This window comes from Passer domesticus, chromosome 16 (genome assembly GCF_036417665.1).
Source record: "Passer domesticus isolate bPasDom1 chromosome 16, bPasDom1.hap1, whole genome shotgun sequence".
NCBI classification, from domain to species: Eukaryota; Metazoa; Chordata; class Aves; order Passeriformes; family Passeridae; genus Passer; species Passer domesticus.
Genome location: NC_087489.1, coordinates 15,981 through 42,191, shown reverse-complemented (window position 1 = coordinate 42,191; position 26,211 = coordinate 15,981).

Here is a 26,211-nt window from a genome sequence, read left to right as displayed (position 1 = left end):
AAATCCCCTCAAAAGCTCCTCATAATACCCCCAAAATCCCTCAGGGAGTCCAAAATCCCCTCAAAATACCCCCAAAATCCCACAAAAATCCCTCAGGGAGCCCAAAATCCCCTCAAAACAACCCCAAAATCCCTCAGGGTGCCCAAAATCCCCTCAAAATACCCCTAAAACCCCCTCAGGCAGCCCAAAATCCCCTCAAAAGCTCCTCATAATACCCCCAAAATCCCTCAGGGAGCCCAAAATCCCCTCAAAATATCCCCAAAATCCCACAAAAATCCCTCAGGGAGCCCAAAATCCCCTCAAAATACCCCGAAAACCCCTCAGAGAGCCCAAAATCCCCTCAAAAGCTTCTCAAAATACCCCAAAAACCCCTCAGGGAGTCCAAAATCCCATCAAAAGCTCCTCAAAATACCCCCAAAAACCCCCAGGGAGCTCAACTTCCCCTGAAAATACCCCCGGAATGCCTCAGGGAGCCCAAAATCCCCTCAAAAGCTTTTCATAATACCCCCAAAAACCCCTCAGGGAGTCCAAAATCCCATCAAAACAGCCCAAAAATCACTGAGGCAGCCCAAAATCCCCTCAAAATAGCCCAAAAATCTCTCAGGGAGCCCAAAATCCCCCCAAAATACCCTCAAAAGTACCCAAAAACCACTCAGAGAGTCCAAAATCCCCTGAAAATAACCGAAAAACCCCTCAGGGGACCCAAAATCCCCTCAAAAGCTCCTCAAAAGTGCCCAAAAACCCCTCAGGGAGCCCAAAATCCCCTCAAAATACCCCCAAAATCCCCCCAGGGAGCCCAAAATCCCCTCAAAACCTCCTCAAAGGTGCCTAAAAATCCCTCAAGCAGGCCAAAATCGCCTCAAAAGTGCCCAAAACCATTCAGGGAGCCCAAAATCCCCTCAAAATAACCAAAATCCCACAAAAATCCCTCAGGGAGCCCAAAATCCCCTCAAAATACCCCCAAAATCCCTCAGGGAGCCCAAAATCCCCTCAAAATACCCATAAAAACCCCTCAGGCAGCCCAAAATCCCCTCAAAAGCTCCTCATAATACCCCCAAAATCGCTCAGGGAGCCCAAAATCCCCTCAAAATATCCCCAAAATCCCACAAAAATCCCTCAGGGAGCCCAAAATCCCCTCAAAATACCCCAAAAACCCCTCAGAGAGCCCAAAATCCCCTCAAAATACCCCAAAACCCCCTCAGGGCATCCAAAATCCCCTCAAAAGCTTCACAAAATACCCCCAGAATCCCTCAGAGAGCCCAAAATCCCCTCAAAATACCCCAAAACCCCTTCAGGGAGCCCAAAATCCCCTCAAAAGCTCCTCAAAATACCCCCAAAACCCCCTCGGGGAGCCCAAAATCCCCTCAAAAGCTTCTCAAAATAGCCCAAAAAGCCCTCGGGGAGCCCAAAATCCCCTCAAAAGCTTCTCAAAATACCCCAAAAACCCCTCAGGGAGTCCAAAATCCCATCAAAAGCTCCTCAAAATACCCCCAAAAACCCCCAGGGAGCTCAAGTTCCCCTGAAAATACCCCCAGAATGCCTCAGGGAGCCCAAAATCCCCTCAAAAGCTTCTCATAATACCCCAAAAACCCCTCAGGGAGTCCAAAATCCCCTCAAAATATTCCAAAAACCCCTCAGGCAACCCAAAATCCCCTCAAAATAGCCCAAAAATCTCTCAGGGAGCCCAAAATCCCCCCAAAATCCCCTCAAAAGTACCCAAAAACCACTCAGAGAGTCCAAAATCCCCTCAAAATAACCGAAAAATCCCTCAGGGGGCCCAAAATCCCCTCAAAAGCTCCTCAAAAGTGCCCAAAAACCCCTCAGGGAGCCCAAAATCCCCTCAAAATACCCCCAAAAACCTCTCAGGGAGCCCAAAATCCCCTCAAAAGCTGCTCAAAATAGCCCAAAAATCCCTCAGGGAGCCCAAAATCCCCTCAAAAGCTTCTCAAAATACCCCCAAAAACCCCTCAGGGAGCCCAAAATCCCCTCAAAATACATCCAAAATCCCTCAGGGAGCCCAAAATCCCCTCAAAAGCTGCTCAAAATAGCCCAAAAATCCCTCAGGGAGCCCAAGATCCCCTCAAAATTCCCCCAGAATCCCTCAGAGAGCCCAAAATCCCCTCAAAATACCCCAAAAACCCCTCAGGGAGCCCAAAATCCCCTCAAAAGCTTCTCAAAATACCCCCAAAAACCCCCGGGGAGCTCAACATCCCCTGAAAATACCCCCAGAATGCCTCAGGGAGCCCAAAATCCCCTCAAAAGCTTTTCATAATACCCCAAAAACCCCTCAGGGAGTCCAAAATCCCATCAAAACAGCCCAAAAATCACTCAGGCAGCCCAAAATCCCCTCAAAATAGCCCAAAAATCACTCAGGGAGCCCAAAATCCCCCCAAAATCCCCTCAAAAGTACCCAAAAACCACTCAGAGAGTCCAAAATCCCCTCAAAATAACCGAAAAATCCCTCAGGGGGCCCAAAATCCCCTCAAAAGCTCCTCAATGTGCCCAAAAATCCCTCAGGGAGCGTAAAATATGCTCAAAATACCCCCAAAAACCCCCTCTGGGAGCCCAAAAACCCCTCAAAATACCCCCAGAATCCCTCAGGGAGCCCAAAATCCCCTCAAAATAACCAAAAAATCCCTCAGGGGGCCCAAAATCCCCTCAAAAGCTCCTCAAAAGTGCCCAAAAACCCCTCAGGCAGTCCAAAATCCCCTCAAAAGCTGCTCAAAATACCCCAAAAACCCCTCAGGGAGCCCAAAATCCCCTCAAAAGCTTCTCAAAATACCCCCAAAAACCCCCGGGGAGCTCAACATCCCCTGAAAATACCCCCAGAATGCCTCAGGGAGCCCAAAATCCCCTCAAAAGCTTTTCATAATACCCCAAAAACCACTCAGAGAGTCCAAAATCCCATCAAAACAGCCCAAAAATCACTCAGGCAGCCCAAAATCCCCTCAAAATAGCCCAAAAATCACTCAGGGAGCCCAAAATCCCCCCAAAATACACTCAAAAGTACCCAAAAACCACTCAGAGAGTCCAAAATCCCCTCAAAATAACCGAAAAATCCCTCAGGGGGCCCAAAATCCCCTCAAAAGCTCCTCAATGTGCCCAAAAATCCCTCAGGGAGCGTAAAATATGCTCAAAATACCCCCAAAAACCCCCTCTGGGAGCCCAAAAACCCCTCAAAATACCCCCAGAATCCCTCAGGGAGCCCAAAATCCCCTCAAAACCTCCTCAAAGGTGCCCAAAAATCCCTCAAGCAGGCCAAAATCGCCTCAAAAGTGCCCAAAACCATTCAGGGAGCCCAAAATCCCCTCAAAATAACCAAAATCCCACAAAAATCCCTCAGGGAGCCCAAAATCCCCTCAAAATACCCCCAAAATCCCTCAGGGTGCCCAAAATCCCCTCAAAATACCCCTAAAAACCCCTCAGGCAGCCCAAAATCCCCTCAAAAGCTCCTCATAATACCCCCAAAATCCCTCAGGGAGTCCAAAATCCCCTCAAAATACCCCCAAAATCCCACAAAAATCCCTCAGGGAGCCCAAAATCCCCTCAAAATACCCCGAAAACCCCTCAGAGAGCCCAAAATCCCCTCAAAAGCTTCTCAAAATACCCCAAAAACCCCTCAGGCAGCCCAAAATCCCCTCAAAAGCTCCTCATAATACCCCCAAAATCCCTCAGGGAGTCCAAAATCCCCTCAAAATACCCCCAAAATCCCACAAAAATCCCTCAGGGAGCCCAAAATCCCCTCAAAATACCCCCAAAATCTCTCAGGGTGCCCAAAATCCCCTCAAAATACCCCTAAAACCCCCTCAGGCAGCCCAAAATCCCCTCAAAAGCTCCTCATAATACCCCCAAAATCCCTCAGGGAGTCCAAAATCCCCTCAAAATACCCCCAAAATCCCACAAAAATCCCTCAGGGAGCCCAAAATCCCCTCAAAATACCCCGAAAACCCCTCAGAGAGCCCAAAATCCCCTCAAAAGCTTCTCAAAATACCCCAAAAACCCCTCAGGGAGTCCAAAATCCCCTCAAAATATTCCAAAAACCCCTCAGGCAACCCAAAATCCCCTCAAAATAGCCCAAAAATCTCTCAGGGAGCCCAAAATCCCCCCAAAATACCCTCAAAAGTACCCAAAAACCACTGAGAGAGTCCAAAATCCCCTCAAAATAACCGAAAAATCCCTCAGGGGGCCCAAAATCCCCTCAAAACCTCCTCAATGTGCCCAAAAATCCCTCAGGGAGCGTAAAATATGCTCAAAATACCCCCAAAAACCCCCTCTGGGAGCCCAAAACCTCCTCAAAATACCCCCAGAATCCCTCAGGAAGCCCAAAATCCCCTCAAAATAACCCCAGAATCCCTCAGGGAGCCCAAAATCCCCACAAAATAGCCCAAAAATCTCTCAGGGAGCCCAAAATCCAATCAAAATAACCCAAAATCCCAAAAAAATCCCCTCAGGGAGCTTAAAATCCCCTCAAAATACACCAGAATCCCTCAGGGAGCCCAAAATCCCCTCAAAAGCTTCTCAAAATACCCCAAAAACCCCTCAGGGAGTCCAAAATCCCATCAAAACTGCCCAAAAATCACTCAGGCAGCCCAAAATCCTGCCAAAATCCCCTCAAAATACTACCAAAAATCCCGCAGGGAGCCCAAAATCCCCTCAAAATACCACCAAAAACCCCTCAGGCAACCCAAAATCCCCTCAAAATAGCCCAAAAATCTCTCAGGGAGCCCAAAATCCCATCAAAAGTGCCCAAAACCACTCACGGAGCCCAAAATCCCCCCCAAATACCCTCAAAAGTGCCCAAAAACCACTCAGAGAGCCCAAAACCCCCTCAAAATAACCGAAAAATCCCTCAGGGGGCCCAAAATCCCCTCAAAAGCTCCTCAAAAGTGCCCAAAAACCCCTCAGGGAGACCAAAATCCCCTCAAAAGCTTCTCAAAATAGCCCAAAAATCCCTCAGGGAGCCCAAAATCCCCTCAAAGTGCCCAAAACCCCTCACAGAGCCCAAAATCCCCATAAAATACCCCAAAAACCCCTCATGGAGCCCAAAATCCTCTCAAAAGCTTCTCAAAAAAGCCCAAAAATCCCTCGGGGAGCCCAAAATCCCCTCAAAATCCCCTCAAAATCCCCCCCAAAACCCCTCAGGGAGCCCAAAATCCCCTCAAAATACCCCCAGAATCCCTCAGGGAGCCCCAAATCCCCTCAAAATACCCCCAAAATCAATCAGGGAGCCCAAAATCCCCTCAAAATACCACCAAAACCCTCAGGGGGTCCAAAATCCCATCAAAAGCTTCTCAAAATACCCCAAAAACCCCTCAGGGAAACCAAAATTCCCTCGAAATACCCCCAAAATCAATCAGAGAGCCCAAAATCCCCCCAAAATCCCCTCAAAATACCCCCAAAAACCACTCAGAGAGTCCAAAATCCCCTCAAAATAATCCAAAATCCCACAAAAATCCCTCAGGGAGCGTAAAATATGCTCAAAATACCCCCTAACACCCCCTCAGGGAGCCCAAAATCCCCTCAAAATACCCCCAGAATCCCTCAGGGAGCCCAAAATCCCCTCAAAATCCCCTCAAAATACCCCTCAGAGAGCCCAACATCCCCTCAAAAGCTTCTCAAAAGAGCCCAGAAATCCCTCAGGGAGCCCAAAATCCCCTCAAAAGCTCCTCAAAATACCCCCAAAAACCCCTCAGGGAGCCCAAAATCCCCTCAAAATACCCGCAAAATCCCCTCAGGGAGCCCAAAATCCCCTCAAAACCTCCTCAAAGGTGCCTAAAAATCCCTCAAGCAGGCCAAAATCGCCTCTAAAGTGTCCAAAACCATTCAGGGAACCCAAAATCCCCTCAAAATACCACCAAAATCCCCCAGGCAACCCAAAATCCCCTCAAAATAGCCCAAAAATCTCTCACGGAGCCCAAAATCCCATCAAAAGTGCCCAAAACCACTCACGGAGCCCAAAATCCTCCCAAAATACCCTCAAAAGTGCCCAAAAACCACTCAGAGAGTCCAAAATCCCCTCAAAATAACCGAAAAATCCCTCAGGGGGCCCAAAATCCCCTCAAAAGCTTCTCAAAATACCACCAAAAATCCCTCAGGGAGCCCAAAATCCCCTCAAAATACCACCAAAAATCCCTCAGGGAGTCCAAAATCCCCTCAAAGTGCCCAAAACCCCTCACAGAGCCCAAAATCCCCTCAAAATACCCCCAAAAACCCCTCAGGGAGCCCAAAATCCCCTCAAAACCTCCTCAAAGGTGCCCAAAAATCCCTCAAGCAGGCCAAAATCGCCTCAAAAGTGCCCAAAACCATTCAGGGAGCCCGAAATCCCCTCAAAATAACCAAAATCCCTCAGGGAGCCCAAAATCCCCTCAAAATACCCCCAAAAACCCCTCAGGGAGCCCAAAATCCCCTCAAAATACCCCAAAATCCCACAAAAATCCCTCAGGGAGCCCAAAATCCCCTCAAAATAGCCCAAAAATCACCTCAGGGAGCCCAAAATCCTGTCAAAAGCTCCTCAAAATACCCCCAAAATCCCTCAGGGAGCCCAAAATCCCCTCAGGGAGCCCAAAATCCCCTCAAAATATCCCAAAATCCCCCAGGGAGTCCAAAATCCCCTCAAAATAGCCCAAAAATCCCCTCAGGGTGCCCAAAATCCCCTCAAAATACCCCTAAAAACCCCTCAGGCAGCCCAAAATCCCCTCAAAAGCTCCTCATAATACCCCCAAAATCCCTCAGGGAGTCCAAAATCCCCTCAAAATACCCCCAAAATCCCACAAAAATCCCTCAGGGAGCCCAAAATCCCCTCAAAATACCCCCAAAATCTCTCAGGGTGCCCAAAATCCCCTCAAAATACCCCTAAAACCCCCTCAGGCAGCCCAAAATCCCCTCAAAAGCTCCTCATAATACCCCCAAAATCCCTCAGGGAGTCCAAAATCCCCTCAAAATACCCCCAAAATCCCACAAAAATCCCTCAGGGAGCCCAAAATCCCCTCAAAATACCCCGAAAACCCCTCAGAGAGCCCAAAATCCCCTCAAAAGCTTCTCAAAATACCCCAAAAACCCCTCAGGGAGTCCAAAATCCCCTCAAAATATTCCAAAAACCCCTCAGGCAACCCAAAATCCCCTCAAAATAGCCCAAAAATCTCTCAGGGAGCCCAAAATCCCCCCAAAATACCCTCAAAAGTACCCAAAAACCACTGAGAGAGTCCAAAATCCCCTCAAAATAACCGAAAAATCCCTCAGGGGGCCCAAAATCCCCTCAAAAGCTCCTCAATGTGCCCAAAAATCCCTCAGGGAGCGTAAAATATGCTCAAAATACCCCCAAAAACCCCCTCTGGGAGCCCAAAACCTCCTCAAAATACCCCCAGAATCCCTCAGGGAGCCCAAAATCCCCTCAAAATAACCCCAGAATCCCTCAGGGAGCCCAAAATCCCCACAAAATAGCCCAAAAATCTCTCAGGGAGCCCAAAATCCAATCAAAATAACCCAAAATCCCAAAAAAATCCCCTCAGGGAGCTTAAAATCCCCTCAAAATACACCAGAATCCCTCAGGGAGCCCAAAATCCCCTCAAAAGCTTCTCAAAATACCCCAAAAACCCCTCAGGGAGTCCAAAATCCCATCAAAACTGCCCAAAAATCACTCAGGCAGCCCAAAATCCTGCCAAAATCCCCTCAAAATACTACCAAAAATCCCGCAGGGAGCCCAAAATCCCCTCAAAATACCACCAAAAACCCCTCAGGCAACCCAAAATCCCCTCAAAATAGCCCAAAAATCCCTCAGGGAGCCCAAAATCCCCTCAGGGAGCCCAAAATCCCCTCAAAATATCCCAAAATCCCCCAGGGAGTCCAAAATCCCCTCAAAATAGCCCAAAAATCCCCTCAGGGTGCCCAAAATCCCCTCAAAATACCCCTAAAAACCCCTCAGGCAGCCCAAAATCCCCTCAAAAGCTCCTCATAATACCCCCAAAATCCCTCAGGGAGTCCAAAATCCCCTCAAAATACCCCCAAAATCCCACAAAAATCCCTCAGGGAGCCCAAAATCCCCTCAAAATACCCCCAAAATCTCTCAGGGTGCCCAAAATCCCCTCAAAATACCCCTAAAACCCCCTCAGGCAGCCCAAAATCCCCTCAAAAGCTCCTCAAAAGTGCCCAAAAACCCCTCAGGGAGCCCAAAATCCCCTCAAAATACCCCCAAAAACCTCTCAGGGAGCCCAAAATCCCCTCAAAAGCTGCTCAAAATAGCCCAAAAATCCCTCAGGGAGCCCAAAATCCCCTCAAAAGCTTCTCAAAATACCCCCAAAAACCCCTCAGGGAGCCCAAAATCCCCTCAAAATACATCCAAAATCCCTCAGGGAGCCCAAAATCCCCTCAAAATACCCGCAAAACCAATCAGGGAGCCCAAAATCCCCTCAAAATACCCTCAAAAGTGCCTAAAAACCACTCAGAGAGTCCAAAATCCCCTGAAAATAACCGAAAAATCCCTCAGGGGGCCCAAAATCCCCTCAAAATACCCCCAAAATCCCTCAGGGGGCCCAAAATCCCCTCAAAAGCTCCTCAAAAGTGCCCAAAAACCCCTGAGGGAGCCCAAAATCCCCTCAAAATACCCCCAAAATCCCCCCAGGGAGCCCAAAATCCCCTCAAAACCTCCTCAAAGGTGCCTAAAAATCCCTCAAGCAGGCCAAAATCGCCTCAAAAGTGCCCAAAACCATTCAGGGAGCCCAAAATCCCCTCAAAATAACCAAAATCCCAGAAAAAATCCCTCAGGGAGCCCAAAATCCCCTCAAAATACCCCCAAAATCCCACAGGGAGCCCAAAATCCCCTCAAAATACCCATAAAAACCCCTCAGGCAGCCCAAAAACCCCTCAAAAGCTCCTCATAATACCTCCAAAATCGCTCAGGGAGCCCAAAATCCCCTCAAAATATCCCCAAAATCCCACAAAAATCCCTCAGGGAGCCCAACATCCCCTCAAAATACCCCCAGAATCCCTCAGGGAGCCCAAAATCCCCTCAAAATCCCCTCAAAATACCCCTCAGAGAGCCCAACATCCCCTCAAAAGCTTCTCAAAAGAGCCCAGAAATCCCTCAGGGAGCCCAAAATCCCCTCAAAAGCTCCTCAAAATACCCCCAAAAACCCCTCAGGGAGCCCAAAATCCCCTCAAAATACCTCCAAAATCCCTCAGGGAGCCCAAAATCCCCGCAAAATACCCGCAAAATCCCCTCAGGGAGCCCAAAATCCCCTCAAAATCCCCTCAAAATACCCCTCAGAGAGCCCAACATCCCCTCAAAAGCTTCTCAAAAGAGCCCAGAAATCCCTCAGGGAGCCCAAAATCCCCTCAAAAGCTCCTCAAAATACCCCCAAAAACCCCTCAGGGAGCCCAAAATCCCCTCAAAATACCTCCAAAATCCCTCAGGGAGCCCAAAATCCCCGCAAAATACCCGCAAAATCCCCTCAGGGAGCCCAAAATCCCCTCAAAACCTCCTCAAAGGTGCCTAAAAATCCCTCAAGCAGGCCAAAATCGCCTCTAAAGTGTCCAAAACCATTCAGGGAACCCAAAATCCCCTCAAAATACCACCAAAATCCCCCAGGCAACCCAAAATCCCCTCAAAATAGCCCAAAAATCTCTCACGGAGCCCAAAATCCCATCAAAAGTGCCCAAAACCACTCACGGAGCCCAAAATCCTCCCAAAATACCCTCAAAAGTGCCCAAAAACCACTCAGAGAGTCCAAAATCCCCTCAAAATAACCGAAAAATCCCTCAGGGGGCCCAAAATCCCCTCAAAAGCTTCTCAAAATACCACCAAAAATCCCTCAGGGAGCCCAAAATCCCCTCAAAATACCACCAAAAATCCCTCAGGGAGTCCAAAATCCCCTCAAAGTGCCCAAAACCCCTCACAGAGCCCAAAATCCCCTCAAAATACCCCCAAAAACCCCTCAGGGAGCCCAAAATCCCCTCAAAACCTCCTCAAAGGTGCCCAAAAATCCCTCAAGCAGGCCAAAATCGCCTCAAAAGTGCCCAAAACCATTCAGGGAGCCCGAAATCCCCTCAAAATAACCAAAATCCCTCAGGGAGCCCAAAATCCCCTCAAAATACCCCCAAAAACCCCTCAGGGAGCCCAAAATCCCCTCAAAATACCCCAAAATCCCACAAAAATCCCTCAGGGAGCCCAAAATCCCCTCAAAATAGCCCAAAAATCACCTCAGGGAGCCCAAAATCCTGTCAAAAGCTCCTCAAAATACCCCCAAAATCCCTCAGGGAGCCCAAAATCCCCTCAGGGAGCCCAAAATCCCCTCAAAATATCCCAAAATCCCCCAGGGAGTCCAAAATCCCCTCAAAATAGCCCAAAAATCCCCTCAGGGTGCCCAAAATCCCCTCAAAATACCCCTAAAAACCCCTCAGGCAGCCCAAAATCCCCTCAAAAGCTCCTCATAATACCCCCAAAATCCCTCAGGGAGTCCAAAATCCCCTCAAAATACCCCCAAAATCCCACAAAAATCCCTCAGGGAGCCCAAAATCCCCTCAAAATACCCCCAAAATCTCTCAGGGTGCCCAAAATCCCCTCAAAATACCCCTAAAACCCCCTCAGGCAGCCCAAAATCCCCTCAAAAGCTCCTCATAATACCCCCAAAATCCCTCAGGGAGTCCAAAATCCCCTCAAAATACCCCCAAAATCCCACAAAAATCCCTCAGGGAGCCCAAAATCCCCTCAAAATACCCCGAAAACCCCTCAGAGAGCCCAAAATCCCCTCAAAAGCTTCTCAAAATACCCCAAAAACCCCTCAGGGAGTCCAAAATCCCCTCAAAATATTCCAAAAACCCCTCAGGCAACCCAAAATCCCCTCAAAATAGCCCAAAAATCTCTCAGGGAGCCCAAAATCCCCCCAAAATACCCTCAAAAGTACCCAAAAACCACTGAGAGAGTCCAAAATCCCCTCAAAATAACCGAAAAATCCCTCAGGGGGCCCAAAATCCCCTCAAAAGCTCCTCAATGTGCCCAAAAATCCCTCAGGGAGCGTAAAATATGCTCAAAATACCCCCAAAAACCCCCTCTGGGAGCCCAAAACCTCCTCAAAATACCCCCAGAATCCCTCAGGGAGCCCAAAATCCCCACAAAATAGCCCAAAAATCTCTCAGGGAGCCCAAAATCCAATCAAAATAACCCAAAATCCCAAAAAAATCCCCTCAGGGAGCTTAAAATCCCCTCAAAATACACCAGAATCCCTCAGGGAGCCCAAAATCCCCTCAAAAGCTTCTCAAAATACCCCAAAAACCCCTCAGGGAGTCCAAAATCCCATCAAAACTGCCCAAAAATCACTCAGGCAGCCCAAAATCCTGCCAAAATCCCCTCAAAATACTACCAAAAATCCCGCAGGGAGCCCAAAATCCCCTCAAAATACCACCAAAAACCCCTCAGGCAACCCAAAATCCCCTCAAAATAGCCCAAAAATCCCTCAGGGAGCCCAAAATCCCCTCAGGGAGCCCAAAATCCCCTCAAAATATCCCAAAATCCCCCAGGGAGTCCAAAATCCCCTCAAAATAGCCCAAAAATCCCCTCAGGGTGCCCAAAATCCCCTCAAAATACCCCTAAAAACCCCTCAGGCAGCCCAAAATCCCCTCAAAAGCTCCTCATAATACCCCCAAAATCCCTCAGGGAGTCCAAAATCCCCTCAAAATACCCCCAAAATCCCACAAAAATCCCTCAGGGAGCCCAAAATCCCCTCAAAATACCCCCAAAATCTCTCAGGGTGCCCAAAATCCCCTCAAAATACCCCTAAAACCCCCTCAGGCAGCCCAAAATCCCCTCAAAAGCTCCTCATAATACCCCCAAAATCCCTCAGGGAGTCCAAAATCCCCTCAAAATACCCCCAAAATCCCACAAAAATCCCTCAGGGAGCCCAAAATCCCCTCAAAATACCCCGAAAACCCCTCAGAGAGCCCAAAATCCCCTCAAAAGCTTCTCAAAATACCCCAAAAACCCCTCAGGGAGTCCAAAATCCCCTCAAAATATTCCAAAAACCCCTCAGGCAACCCAAAATCCCCTCAAAATAGCCCAAAAATCTCTCAGGGAGCCCAAAATCCCCCCAAAATACCCTCAAAAGTACCCAAAAACCACTGAGAGAGTCCAAAATCCCCTCAAAATAACCGAAAAATCCCTCAGGGGGCCCAAAATCCCCTCAAAAGCTCCTCAATGTGCCCAAAAATCCCTCAGGGAGCGTAAAATATGCTCAAAATACCCCCAAAAACCCCCTCTGGGAGCCCAAAACCTCCTCAAAATACCCCCAGAATCCCTCAGGGAGCCCAAAATCCCCTCAAAATAACCCCAGAATCCCTCAGGGAGCCCAAAATCCCCACAAAATAGCCCAAAAATCTCTCAGGGAGCCCAAAATCCAATCAAAATAACCCAAAATCCCAAAAAAATCCCCTCAGGGAGCTTAAAATCCCCTCAAAATACACCAGAATCCCTCAGGGAGCCCAAAATCCCCTCAAAAGCTTCTCAAAATACCCCAAAAACCCCTCAGGGAGTCCAAAATCCCATCAAAACTGCCCAAAAATCACTCAGGCAGCCCAAAATCCTGCCAAAATCCCCTCAAAATACTACCAAAAATCCCGCAGGGAGCCCAAAATCCCCTCAAAATACCACCAAAAACCCCTCAGGCAACCCAAAATCCCCTCAAAATAGCCCAAAAATCTCTCAGGGAGCCCAAAATCCCATCAAAAGTGCCCAAAACCACTCACGGAGCCCAAAATCCCCCCCAAATACCCTCAAAAGTGCCCAAAAACCACTCAGAGAGCCCAAAACCCCCTCAAAATAACCGAAAAATCCCTCAGGGGGCCCAAAATCCCCTCAAAAGCTCCTCAAAAGTGCCCAAAAACCCCTCAGGGAGACCAAAATCCCCTCAAAAGCTTCTCAAAATAGCCCAAAAATCCCTCAGGGAGCCCAAAATCCCCTCAAAGTGCCCAAAACCCCTCACAGAGCCCAAAATCCCCATAAAATACCCCAAAAACCCCTCATGGAGCCCAAAATCCTCTCAAAAGCTTCTCAAAAAAGCCCAAAAATCCCTCGGGGAGCCCAAAATCCCCTCAAAATCCCCTCAAAATCCCCCCCAAAACCCCTCAGGGAGCCCAAAATCCCCTCAAAATACCCCCAGAATCCCTCAGGGAGCCCCAAATCCCCTCAAAATACCCCCAAAATCAATCAGGGAGCCCAAAATCCCCTCAAAATACCACCAAAACCCTCAGGGGGTCCAAAATCCCATCAAAAGCTTCTCAAAATACCCCAAAAACCCCTCAGGGAAACCAAAATTCCCTCGAAATACCCCCAAAATCAATCAGAGAGGCCAAAATCCCCCCAAAATACCCTCAAAATACCCCCAAAAACCACTCAGAGAGTCCAAAATCCCCTCAAAATAATCCAAAATCCCACAAAAATCCCTCAGGGAGCGTAAAATATGCTCAAAATACCCCCTAACACCCCCTCAGGGAGCCCAAAATCCCCTCAAAATACCCCCAGAATCCCTCAGGGAGCCCAAAATCCCCTCAAAATCCCCTCAAAATACCCCTCAGAGAGCCCAACATCCCCTCAAAAGCTTCTCAAAAGAGCCCAGAAATCCCTCAGGGAGCCCAAAATCCCCTCAAAAGCTCCTCAAAATACCCCCAAAAACCCCTCAGGGAGCCCAAAATCCCCTCAAAATACCTCCAAAATCCCTCAGGGAGCCCAAAATCCCCGCAAAATACCCGCAAAATCCCCTCAGGGAGCCCAAAATCCCCTCAAAACCTCCTCAAAGGTGCCTAAAAATCCCTCAAGCAGGCCAAAATCGCCTCTAAAGTGTCCAAAACCATTCAGGGAACCCAAAATCCCCTCAAAATACCACCAAAATCCCCCAGGCAACCCAAAATCCCCTCAAAATAGCCCAAAAATCTCTCACGGAGCCCAAAATCCCATCAAAAGTGCCCAAAACCACTCACGGAGCCCAAAATCCTCCCAAAATACCCTCAAAAGTGCCCAAAAACCACTCAGAGAGTCCAAAATCCCCTCAAAATAACCGAAAAATCCCTCAGGGGGCCCAAAATCCCCTCAAAAGCTTCTCAAAATACCACCAAAAATCCCTCAGGGAGCCCAAAATCCCCTCAAAATACCACCAAAAATCCCTCAGGGAGTCCAAAATCCCCTCAAAGTGCCCAAAACCCCTCACAGAGCCCAAAATCCCCTCAAAATACCCCCAAAAACCCCTCAGGGAGCCCAAAATCCCCTCAAAACCTCCTCAAAGGTGCCCAAAAATCCCTCAAGCAGGCCAAAATCGCCTCAAAAGTGCCCAAAACCATTCAGGGAGCCCGAAATCCCCTCAAAATAACCAAAATCCCTCAGGGAGCCCAAAATCCCCTCAAAATACCCCCAAAAACCCCTCAGGGAGCCCAAAATCCCCTCAAAATACCCCAAAATCCCACAAAAATCCCTCAGGGAGCCCAAAATCCCCTCAAAATAGCCCAAAAATCACCTCAGGGAGCCCAAAATCCTGTCAAAAGCTCCTCAAAATACCCCCAAAATCCCTCAGGGAGCCCAAAATCCCCTCAGGGAGCCCAAAATCCCCTCAGGGAGCCCAAAATCCCCTCAAAATATCCCAAAATCCCCCAGGGAGCCCAAAATCCCCTCAAAATAGCCCAAAAATCCCCTCAGGGAGCCCAAAATCCCCCGAAAATACCCCCAGAATCCCTCAGAGAGCCCAAAATCCCCTCAAAATACCCCAAAAACCCCTCAGGGAGCCCAAAATCCTCTCAAAAGCTTCTCCAAAAAGCCCAAAAATCCCACGGGGAGCCAAAAATCCCCTCAAAAGCTCCTCAAAATACCCCCAAAAACCCCTCAGGGAGCCCAAAATCCCCTCAAAATACCCCCAGAATCCCTCAGGGAGCCCAAAATCCCCTCAAAATACCCCCAAAATCAATCAGGGAGCCCAAAATCCCCTCAAAATACCACCAAAACCCTCAGGGTGTCCAAAATCCCCTCAAAAGCTTCTCAAAATGCCCCCAAAAACCCCTCAGGGAAACCAAAATTCCCTCGAAATACCCCCAGAATCCCTCAGGGAGCCCAAAATCCCCCCAAAATCCCCTCAAAACTGCCCAAAAACCACTCAGAGAGTCCAAAATCCCCTCAAAATAACCCAAAATCCCACAAAAATCCCTCAGGGAGCGTAAAATATGCTCAAAATACCCCCTAACACCCCCCTCAGGGAGCCCAAAATCCCCCAAAAAATATCCCCAGAATCCCTCAGGGAGCCCAAAAACCCCTCAAAATCCCCCAAAAACCCCTCAGGGAGCCCAACATCCCCTCAAAAGCTCCTCAAAATACCCCCAAAAACCCCTCAGGGAGCCAAAATCCCCTCAAAATACCTCCAAAATCCCTCAGGGAGCCAAAAATCCCCTCAAAATACCCGCAAAATCAATCAGGGAGCCCAAAATCCCCTCAAAATACCCCCAAAATCCCCTCAGGGAGCCCAAAATCCCCTCAAAACCTCCTCAAAGGTGGCTAAAAATCCCTCAAGCAGGCCAAAATCGCCTCAAAAGTGTCCAAAACCATTCAGGGAGACCAAAATCCCCACAAAATACCACCAAAAACCCCTCAGGCAACCCAAAATCCCCTCAAAATAGCCCAAAAATCTCTCAGGGAGCCCAAAATCCCCCCAAAATACCCTCAAAAGTACCCAAAAACCACTGAGAGAGTCCAAAATCCCCTCAAAATAACCGAAAAATCCCTCAGGGGGCCCAAAATCCCCTCAAAACCTCCTCAATGTGCCCAAAAATCCCTCAGGGAGCGTAAAATATGCTCAAAATACCCCCAAAAACCCCCTCTGGGAGCCCAAAAACCCCTCAAAATACCCCCAGAATCCCTCAGGGAGCCCAAAATCCCCTCAAAATACCCCCAGAATCCCTCAGGGAGGCCAAAATCCCCACAAAATAGCCCAAAAATCTCTCAGGGAGCCCAAAATCCAATCAAAATAACCCAAAATCCCAAAAAAATCCCCTCAGGGAGCTTAAAATCCCCTCAAAATACACCAGAATCCCTCAGGGAGCCCAAAATCCCCTCAAAAGCTTCTCAAAATACCCCAAAAACCCCTCAGGCAGCCCAAAATCCCCTCAAAAGCTCCTCATAATACCCCCAAAATCCCTCAGGGAGTCCAAAATCCCCTCAAAATACCCCCAAAATCCCACAAAAATCCCTCAGGGAGCCCAAAATCCCCTCAAAACAACCCCAAAATCCCTCAGGGTGCCCAAAATCCCCTCAAAATACCCCTAAAACCCCCTCAGGCAGCCCAAAATCCCCTCAAAAGCTCCTCATAATACCCCCAAAATCCCTCAGGGAGCCCAAAATCCCCTCAAAATATCCCCAAAATCCCACAAAAATCCCTCAGGGAGCCCAAAATCCCCTCAAAATACCCCGAAAACCCCTCAGAGAGCCCAAAATCCCCTCAAAAGCTTCTCAAAATACCCCAAAAACCCCTCAGGGAGTCCAAAATCCCATCAAAAGCTCCTCAAAATACCCCCAAAAACCCCCAGGGAGCTCAACTTCCCCTGAAAATACCCCCGGAATGCCTCAGGGAGCCCAAAATCCCCTCAAAAGCTTTTCATAATACCCCCAAAAACCCCTCAGGGAGTCCAAAATCCCATCAAAACAGCCCAAAAATCACTGAGGCAGCCCAAAATCCCCTCAAAATAGCCCAAAAATCTCTCAGGGAGCCCAAAATCCCCCCAAAATACCCTGAAAAGTACCCAAAAACCACTCAGAGAGTCCAAAATCCCCTGAAAATAACCGAAAAACCCCTCAGGGGACCCAAAATCCCCTCAAAAGCTCCTCAAAAGTGCCCAAAAACCCCTCAGGGAGCCCAAAATCCCCTCAAAATACCCCCAAAATCCCCCCAGGGAGCCCAAAATCCCCTCAAAACCTCCTCAAAGGTGCCTAAAAATCCCTCAAGCAGGCCAAAATCGCCTCAAAAGTGCCCAAAACCATTCAGGGAGCCCAAAATCCCCTCAAAATAACCAAAATCCCACAAAAATCCCTCAGGGAGCCCAAAATCCCCTCAAAATACCCCCAAAATCCCTCAGGGAGCCCAAAATCCCCTCAAAATACCCATAAAAACCCCTCAGGCAGCCCAAAATCCCCTCAAAAGCTCCTCATAATACCCCCAAAATCGCTCAGGGAGCCCAAAATCCCCTCAAAATATCCCCAAAATCCCACAAAAATCCCTCAGGGAGCCCAAAATCCCCTCAAAATACCCCAAAAACCCCTCAGAGAGCCCAAAATCCCCTCAAAATACCCCAAAACCCCCTCAGGGCATCCAAAATCCCCTCAAAAGCTTCACAAAATACCCCCAGAATCCCTCAGAGAGCCCAAAATCCCCTCAAAATACCCCAAAACCCCTTCAGGGAGCCCAAAATCCCCTCAAAAGCTCCTCAAAATACCCCCAAAACCCCCTCGGGGAGCCCAAAATCCCCTCAAAAGCTTCTCAAAATAGCCCAAAAACCCCTCGGGGAGCCCAAAATCCCCTCAAAAGCTTCTCAAAATACCCCAAAAACCCCTCAGGGAGCCCAAAATCCCCTCAAAACCTCCTCAAAGGTGCCCAAAAATCCCTCAAGCAGGCCAAAATCGCCTCAAAAGTGCCCAAAACCATTCAGGGAGCCCAAAATCCCCTCAAAATAACCAAAATCCCTCAGGGAGCCCAAAATCCCCTCAAAATACCCCCAAAAACCCCTCAGGGAGCCCAAAATCCCCTCAAAATACCCCAAAATCCCACAAAAATCCCTCAGGGAGCCCAAAATCCCCTCAAAATAGCCCAAAAATCACCTCAGGGAGCCCAAAATCCTGTCAAAAGCTCCTCAAAATACCCCCAAAATCCCTCAGGGAGTCCAAAATCCCATCAAAAGCTCCTAAAAATACCCCCAAAAACCCCCAGGGAGCTCAAGTTCCCCTGAAAATACCCCCAGAATGCCTCAGGGAGCCCAAAATCCCCTCAAAAGCTTCTCATAATACCCCAAAAACCCCTCAGGGAGTCCAAAATCCCCTCAAAATATTCCAAAAACCCCTCAGGCAACCCAAAATCCCCTCAAAATAGCCCAAAAATCTCTCAGGGAGCCCAAAATCCCCCCAAAATCCCCTCAAAAGTACCCAAAAACCACTCAGAGAGTCCAAAATCCCCTCAAAATAACCGAAAAATCCCTCAGGGGGCCCAAAATCCCCTCAAAAGCTGCTCAAAATAGCCCAAAAATCCCTCAGGGAGCCCAAAATCCCCTCAAAAGCTTCTCAAAATACCCCCAAAAACCCCTCAGGGAGCCCAAAATCCCCTCAAAATACATCCAAAATCCCTCAGGGAGCCCAAAATCCCCTCAAAAGCTGCTCAAAATAGCCCAAAAATCCCTCAGGGAGCCCAAGATCCCCTCAAAATTCCCCCAGAATCCCTCAGAGAGCCCAAAATCCCCTCAAAATACCCCAAAAACCCCTCAGGGAGCCCAAAATCCCCTCAAAAGCTTCTCAAAATACCCCCAAAAACCCCCGGGGAGCTCAACATCCCCTGAAAATACCCCCAGAATGCCTCAGGGAGCCCAAAATCCCCTCAAAAGCTTTTCATAATACCCCAAAAACCCCTCAGGGAGTCCAAAATCCCATCAAAACAGCCCAAAAATCACTCAGGCAGCCGAAAATCCCCTCAAAATAGCCCAAAAATCACTCAGGGAGCCCAAAATCCCCCCAAAATCCCCTCAAAAGTACCCAAAAACCACTCAGAGAGTCCAAAATCCCCTCAAAATAACCGAAAAATCCCTCAGGGGGCCCAAAATCCCCTCAAAAGCTCCTCAATGTGCCCAAAAATCCCTCAGGGAGCGTAAAATATGCTCAAAATACCCCCAAAAACCCCCTCTGGGAGCCCAAAAACCCCTCAAAATACCCCCAGAATCCCTCAGGGAGCCCAAAATCCCCTCAAAATAACCAAAAAATCCCTCAGGGGGCCCAAAATCCCCTCAAAAGCTCCTCAAAAGTGCCCAAAAACCCCTCAGGCAGTCCAAAATCCCCTCAAAAGCTGCTCAAAATAGCCCAAAAATCCCTCAGGGAGCCCAAAATCCCCTCAAAATTCCCCCAGAATCCCTCAGAGAGCCCAAAATCCCATCAAAATACCCCAAAAACCCCTCAGGGAGCCCAAAATCCCCTCAAAAGCTTCTCAAAATACCCCCAAAAACCCCCGGGGAGCTCAACATCCCCTGAAAATACCCCCAGAATGCCTCAGGGAGCCCAAAATCCCCTCAAAAGCTTTTCATAATACCCCAAAAACCCCTCAGGGAGTCCAAAATCCCATCAAAACAGCCCAAAAATCACTCAGGCAGCCCAAAATCCCCTCAAAATAGCCCAAAAATCACTCAGGGAGCCCAAAATCCCCCCAAAATACCCTCAAAAGTACCCAAAAACCACTCAGAGAGTCCAAAATCCCCTCAAAATAACCGAAAAATCCCTCAGGGGGCCCAAAATCCCCTCAAAAGCTCCTCAATGTGCCCAAAAATCCCTCAGGGAGCGAAAAATATGCTCAAAATACCCCCAAAAACCCCCTCTGGGAGCCCAAAAACCCCTCAAAATACCCCCAGAATCCCTCAGGGAGCCCAAAATCCCCTCAAAACCTCCTCAAAGGTGCCCAAAAATCCCTCAAGCAGGCCAAAATCGCCTCAAAAGTGCCCAAAACCATTCAGGGAGCCCAAAATCCCCTCAAAATAACCAAAATCCCACAAAAATCCCTCAGGGAGCCCAAAATCCCCTCAAAATACCCCCAAAATCCCTCAGGGTGCCCAAAATCCCCTCAAAATACCCCTAAAAACCCCTCAGGCAGCCCAAAATCCCCTCAAAAGCTCCTCATAATACCCCCAAAATCCCTCAGGGAGTCCAAAATCCCCTCAAAATACCCCCAAAATCCCACAAAAATCCCTCAGGGAGCCCAAAATCCCCTCAAAATACCCCCAAAATCCCTCAGGGTGCCCAAAATCCCCTCAAAATACCCCTAAAACCCCCTCAGGCAGCCCAAAATCCCCTCAAAAGCTCCTCATACTACCCCCAAAATCCCTCAGGGAGTCCAAAATCCCCTCAAAATACCCCCAAAATCCCACAAAAATCCCTCAGGGAGCCCAAAATCCCCTCAAAATACCCCGAAAACCCCTCAGAGAGCCCAAAATCCCCTCAAAAGCTTCTCAAAATACCCCAAAAACCCCTCAGGCAGCCCAAAATCCCCTCAAAAGCTCCTCATAATACCCCCAAAATCCCTCAGGGAGTCCAAAATCCCCTCAAAATACCCCCAAAATCCCACAAAAATCCCTCAGGGAGCCCAAAATCCCCTCAAAATACCCCCAAAATCTCTCAGGGTGCCCAAAATCCCCTCAAAATACCCCTAAAACCCCCTCAGGCAGCCCAAAATCCCCTCAAAAGCTCCTCATAATACCCCCAAAATCCCTCAGGGAGTCCAAAATCCCCTCAAAATACCCCCAAAATCCCACAAAAATCCCTCAGGGAGCCCAAAATCCCCTCAAAATACCCCGAAAACCCCTCAGAGAGCCCAAAATCCCCTCAAAAGCTTCTCAAAATACCCCAAAAACCCCTCAGGGAGTCCAAAATCCCCTCAAAATATTCCAAAAACCCCTCAGGCAACCCAAAATCCCCTCAAAATAGCCCAAAAATCTCTCAGGGAGCCCAAAATCCCCCCAAAATACCCTCAAAAGTACCCAAAAACCACTGAGAGAGTCCAAAATCCCCTCAAAATAACCGAAAAATCCCTCAGGGGGCCCAAAATCCCCTCAAAAGCTCCTCAATGTGCCCAAAAATCCCTCAGGGAGCGTAAAATATGCTCAAAATACCCCCAAAAACCCCCTCTGGGAGCCCAAAACCTCCTCAAAATACCCCCAGAATCCCTCAGGGAGCCCAAAATCCCCTCAAAATAACCCCAGAATCCCTCAGGGAGCCCAAAATCCCCACAAAATAGCCCAAAAATCTCTCAGGGAGCCCAAAATCCAATCAAAATAACCCAAAATCCCAAAAAAATCCCCTCAGGGAGCTTAAAATCCCCTCAAAATACACCAGAATCCCTCAGGGAGCCCAAAATCCCCTCAAAAGCTTCTCAAAATACCCCAAAAACCCCTCAGGGAGTCCAAAATCCCATCAAAACTGCCCAAAAATCACTCAGGCAGCCCAAAATCCTGCCAAAATCCCCTCAAAATACTACCAAAAATCCCGCAGGGAGCCCAAAATCCCCTCAAAATACCACCAAAAACCCCTCAGGCAACCCAAAATCCCCTCAAAATAGCCCAAAAATCTCTCAGGGAGCCCAAAATCCCATCAAAAGTGCCCAAAACCACTCACGGAGCCCAAAATCCCCCCCAAATACCCTCAAAAGTGCCCAAAAACCACTCAGAGAGCCCAAAACCCCCTCAAAATAACCGAAAAATCCCTCAGGGGGCCCAAAATCCCCTCAAAATCCCCTCAAAATCCCCCCCAAAACCCCTCAGGGAGCCCAAAATCCCCTCAAAATACCCCCAGAATCCCTCAGGGAGCCCCAAATCCCCTCAAAATACCCCCAAAATCAATCAGGGAGCCCAAAATCCCCTCAAAATACCACCAAAACCCTCAGGGGGTCCAAAATCCCATCAAAAGCTTCTCAAAATACCCCAAAAACCCCTCAGGGAAACCAAAATTCCCTCGAAATACCCCCAAAATCAATCAGAGAGGCCAAAATCCCCCCAAAATACCCTCAAAATACCCCCAAAAACCACTCAGAGAGTCCAAAATCCCCTCAAAATAATCCAAAATCCCACAAAAATCCCTCAGGGAGCGTAAAATATGCTCAAAATACCCCCTAACACCCCCTCAGGGAGCCCAAAATCCCCTCAAAATACCCCCAGAATCCCTCAGGGAGCCCAAAATCCCCTCAAAATCCCCTCAAAATACCCCTCAGAGAGCCCAACATCCCCTCAAAAGCTTCTCAAAAGAGCCCAGAAATCCCTCAGGGAGCCCAAAATCCCCTCAAAAGCTCCTCAAAATACCCCCAAAAACCCCTCAGGGAGCCCAAAATCCCCTCAAAATACCTCCAAAATCCCTCAGGGAGCCCAAAATCCCCGCAAAATACCCGCAAAATCCCCTCAGGGAGCCCAAAATCCCCTCAAAACCTCCTCAAAGGTGCCTAAAAATCCCTCAAGCAGGCCAAAATCGCCTCTAAAGTGTCCAAAACCATTCAGGGAACCCAAAATCCCCTCAAAATACCACCAAAATCCCCCAGGCAACCCAAAATCCCCTCAAAATAGCCCAAAAATCTCTCACGGAGCCCAAAATCCCATCAAAAGTGCCCAAAACCACTCACGGAGCCCAAAATCCTCCCAAAATACCCTCAAAAGTGCCCAAAAACCACTCAGAGAGTCCAAAATCCCCTCAAAATAACCGAAAAATCCCTCAGGGGGCCCAAAATCCCCTCAAAAGCTTCTCAAAATACCACCAAAAATCCCTCAGGGAGCCCAAAATCCCCTCAAAATACCACCAAAAATCCCTCAGGGAGTCCAAAATCCCCTCAAAGTGCCCAAAACCCCTCACAGAGCCCAAAATCCCCTCAAAATACCCCCAAAAACCCCTCAGGGAGCCCAAAATCCCCTCAAAACCTCCTCAAAGGTGCCCAAAAATCCCTCAAGCAGGCCAAAATCGCCTCAAAAGTGCCCAAAACCATTCAGGGAGCCCAAAATCCCCTCAAAATAACCAAAATCCCTCAGGGAGCCCAAAATCCCCTCAAAATACCCCCAAAAACCCCTCAGGGAGCCCAAAATCCCCTCAAAATACCCCAAAATCCCACAAAAATCCCTCAGGGAGCCCAAAATCCCCTCAAAATAGCCCAAAAATCACCTCAGGGAGCCCAAAATCCTGTCAAAAGCTCCTCAAAATACCCCCAAAATCCCTCAGGGAGCCCAAAATCCCCTCAGGGAGCCCAAAATCCCCTCAGGGAGCCCAAAATCCCCTCAAAATATCCCAAAATCCCCCAGGGAGCCCAAAATCCCCTCAAAATAGCCCAAAAATCCCCTCAGGGAGCCCAAAATCCCCCGAAAATACCCCCAGAATCCCTCAGAGAGCCCAAAATCCCCTCAAAATACCCCAAAAACCCCTCAGGGAGCCCAAAATCCTCTCAAAAGCTTCTCCAAAAAGCCCAAAAATCCCACGGGGAGCCAAAAATCCCCTCAAAAGCTCCTCAAAATACCCCCAAAAACCCCTCAGGGAGCCCAAAATCCCCTCAAAATACCCCCAGAATCCCTCAGGGAGCCCAAAATCCCCTCAAAATACCCCCAAAATCAATCAGGGAGCCCAAAATCCCCTCAAAATACCACCAAAACCCTCAGGGTGTCCAAAATCCCCTCAAAAGCTTCTCAAAATGCCCCCAAAAACCCCTCAGGGAAACCAAAATTCCCTCGAAATACCCCCAAAATCAATCAGAGAGCCCAAAATCCCCCCAAAATCCCCTCAAAACTGCCCAAAAACCACTCAGAGAGTCCAAAATCCCCTCAAAATAACCCAAAATCCCACAAAAATCCCTCAGGGAGCGTAAAATATGCTCAAAATACCCCCTAACACCCCCTCAGGGAGCCCAAAATCCCCCAAAAAATATCCCCAGAATCCCTCAGGGAGCCCAAAAACCCCTCAAAATCCCCCAAAAACCCCTCAGGGAGCCCAACATCCCCTCAAAAGCTCCTCAAAATACCCCCAAAAACCCCTCAGGGAGCCAAAATCCCCTCAAAATACCTCCAAAATCCCTCAGGGAGCCAAAAATCCCCTCAAAATACCCGCAAAATCAATCAGGGAGCCCAAAATCCCCTCAAAATACCCCCAAAATCCCCTCAGGGAGCCCAAAATCCCCTCAAAACCTCCTCAAAGGTGGCTAAAAATCCCTCAAGCAGGCCAAAATCGCCTCAAAAGTGTCCAAAACCATTCAGGGAGACCAAAATCCCCACAAAATACCACCAAAAACCCCTCAGGCAACCCAAAATCCCCTCAAAATAGCCCAAAAATCTCTCAGGGAGCCCAAAATCCCCCCAAAATACCCTCAAAAGTACCCAAAAACCACTGAGAGAGTCCAAAATCCCCTCAAAATAACCGAAAAATCCCTCAGGGGGCCCAAAATCCCCTCAAAACCTCCTCAATGTGCCCAAAAATCCCTCAGGGAGCGTAAAATATGCTCAAAATACCCCCAAAAACCCCCTCTGGGAGCCCAAAAACCCCTCAAAATACCCCCAGAATCCCTCAGGGAGCCCAAAATCCCCTCAAAATACCCCCAGAATCCCTCAGGGAGCCCAAAATCCCCACAAAATAGCCCAAAAATCTCTCAGGGAGCCCAAAATCCAATCAAAATAACCCAAAATCCCAAAAAAATCCCCTCAGGGAGCTTAAAATCCCCTCAAAATACACCAGAATCCCTCAGGGAGCCCAAAATCCCCTCAAAAGCTTCTCAAAATACCCCAAAAACCCCTCAGGCAGCCCAAAATCCCCTCAAAAGCTCCTCATAATACCCCCAAAATCCCTCAGGGAGTCCAAAATCCCCTCAAAATACCCCCAAAATCCCACAAAAATCCCTCAGGGAGCCCAAAATCCCCTCAAAACAACCCCAAAATCCCTCAGGGTGCCCAAAATCCCCTCAAAATACCCCTAAAACCCCCTCAGGCAGCCCAAAATCCCCTCAAAAGCTCCTCATAATACCCCCAAAATCCCTCAGGGAGCCCAAAATCCCCTCAAAATATCCCCAAAATCCCACAAAAATCCCTCAGGGAGCCCAAAATCCCCTCAAAATACCCCGAAAACCCCTCAGAGAGCCCAAAATCCCCTCAAAAGCTTCTCAAAATACCCCAAAAACCCCTCAGGGAGTCCAAAATCCCATCAAAAGCTCCTCAAAATACCCCCAAAAACCCCCAGGGAGCTCAACTTCCCCTGAAAATACCCCCGGAATGCCTCAGGGAGCCCAAAATCCCCTCAAAAGCTTTTCATAATACCCCCAAAAACCCCTCAGGGAGTCCAAAATCCCATCAAAACAGCCCAAAAATCACTGAGGCAGCCCAAAATCCCCTCAAAATAGCCCAAAAATCTCTCAGGGAGCCCAAAATCCCCCCAAAATACCCTCAAAAGTACCCAAAAACCACTCAGAGAGTCCAAAATCCCCTGAAAATAACCGAAAAATCCCTCAGGGGACCCAAAATCCCCTCAAAAGCTCCTCAAAAGTGCCCAAAAACCCCTCAGGGAGCCCAAAATCCCCTCAAAATACCCCCAAAATCCCCTCAGGGAGCCCAAAATCCCCTCAAAACCTCCTCAAAGGTGCCTAAAAATCCCTCAAGCAGGCCAAAATCGCCTCAAAAGTGCCCAAAACCATTCAGGGAGCCCAAAATCCCCTCAAAATAACCAAAATCCCACAAAAATCCCTCAGGGAGCCCAAAATCCCCTCAAAATACCCCCAAAATCCCTCAGGGGGCCCAAAATCCCCTCAAAAGCTCCTCAAAAGTGCCCAAAAACCCCTCAGGGAGCCCAAAATCCCCTCAAAATACCCCCAAAATCCCCCCAGGGAGCCCAAAATCCCCTCAAAACCTCCTCAAAGGTGCCTAAAAATCCCTCAAGCAGGCCAAAATCGCCTCAAAAGTGCCCAAAACCATTCAGGGAGCCCAAAATCCCCTCAAAATAACCAAAATCCCACAAAAATCCCTCAGGGAGCCCAAAATCCCCTCAAAATACCCCCAAAATCCCTCAGGGAGCCCAAAATCCCCTCAAAATACCCATAAAAACCCCTCAGGCAGCCCAAAATCCCCTCAAAAGCTCCTCATAATACCCCCAAAATCGCTCAGGGAGCCCAAAATCCCCTCAAAATACCCCCAAAATCCCACAAAAATCCCTCAGGGAGCCCAAAATCCCCTCAAAATACCCCAAAAACCCCTCAGAGAGCCCAAAATCCCCTCAAAATACCCCAAAACCCCCTCAGGGCATCCAAAATCCCCTCAAAAGCTTCACAAAATACCCCCAGAATCCCTCAGAGAGCCCAAAATCCCCTCAAAATACCCCAAAACCCCTTCAGGGAGCCCAAAATCCCCTCAAAAGCTCCTCAAAATACCCCCAAAACCCCCTCGGGGAGCCCAAAATCCCCTCAAAAGCTTCTCAAAATAGCCCAAAAACCCCTCGGGGAGCCCAAAATCCCC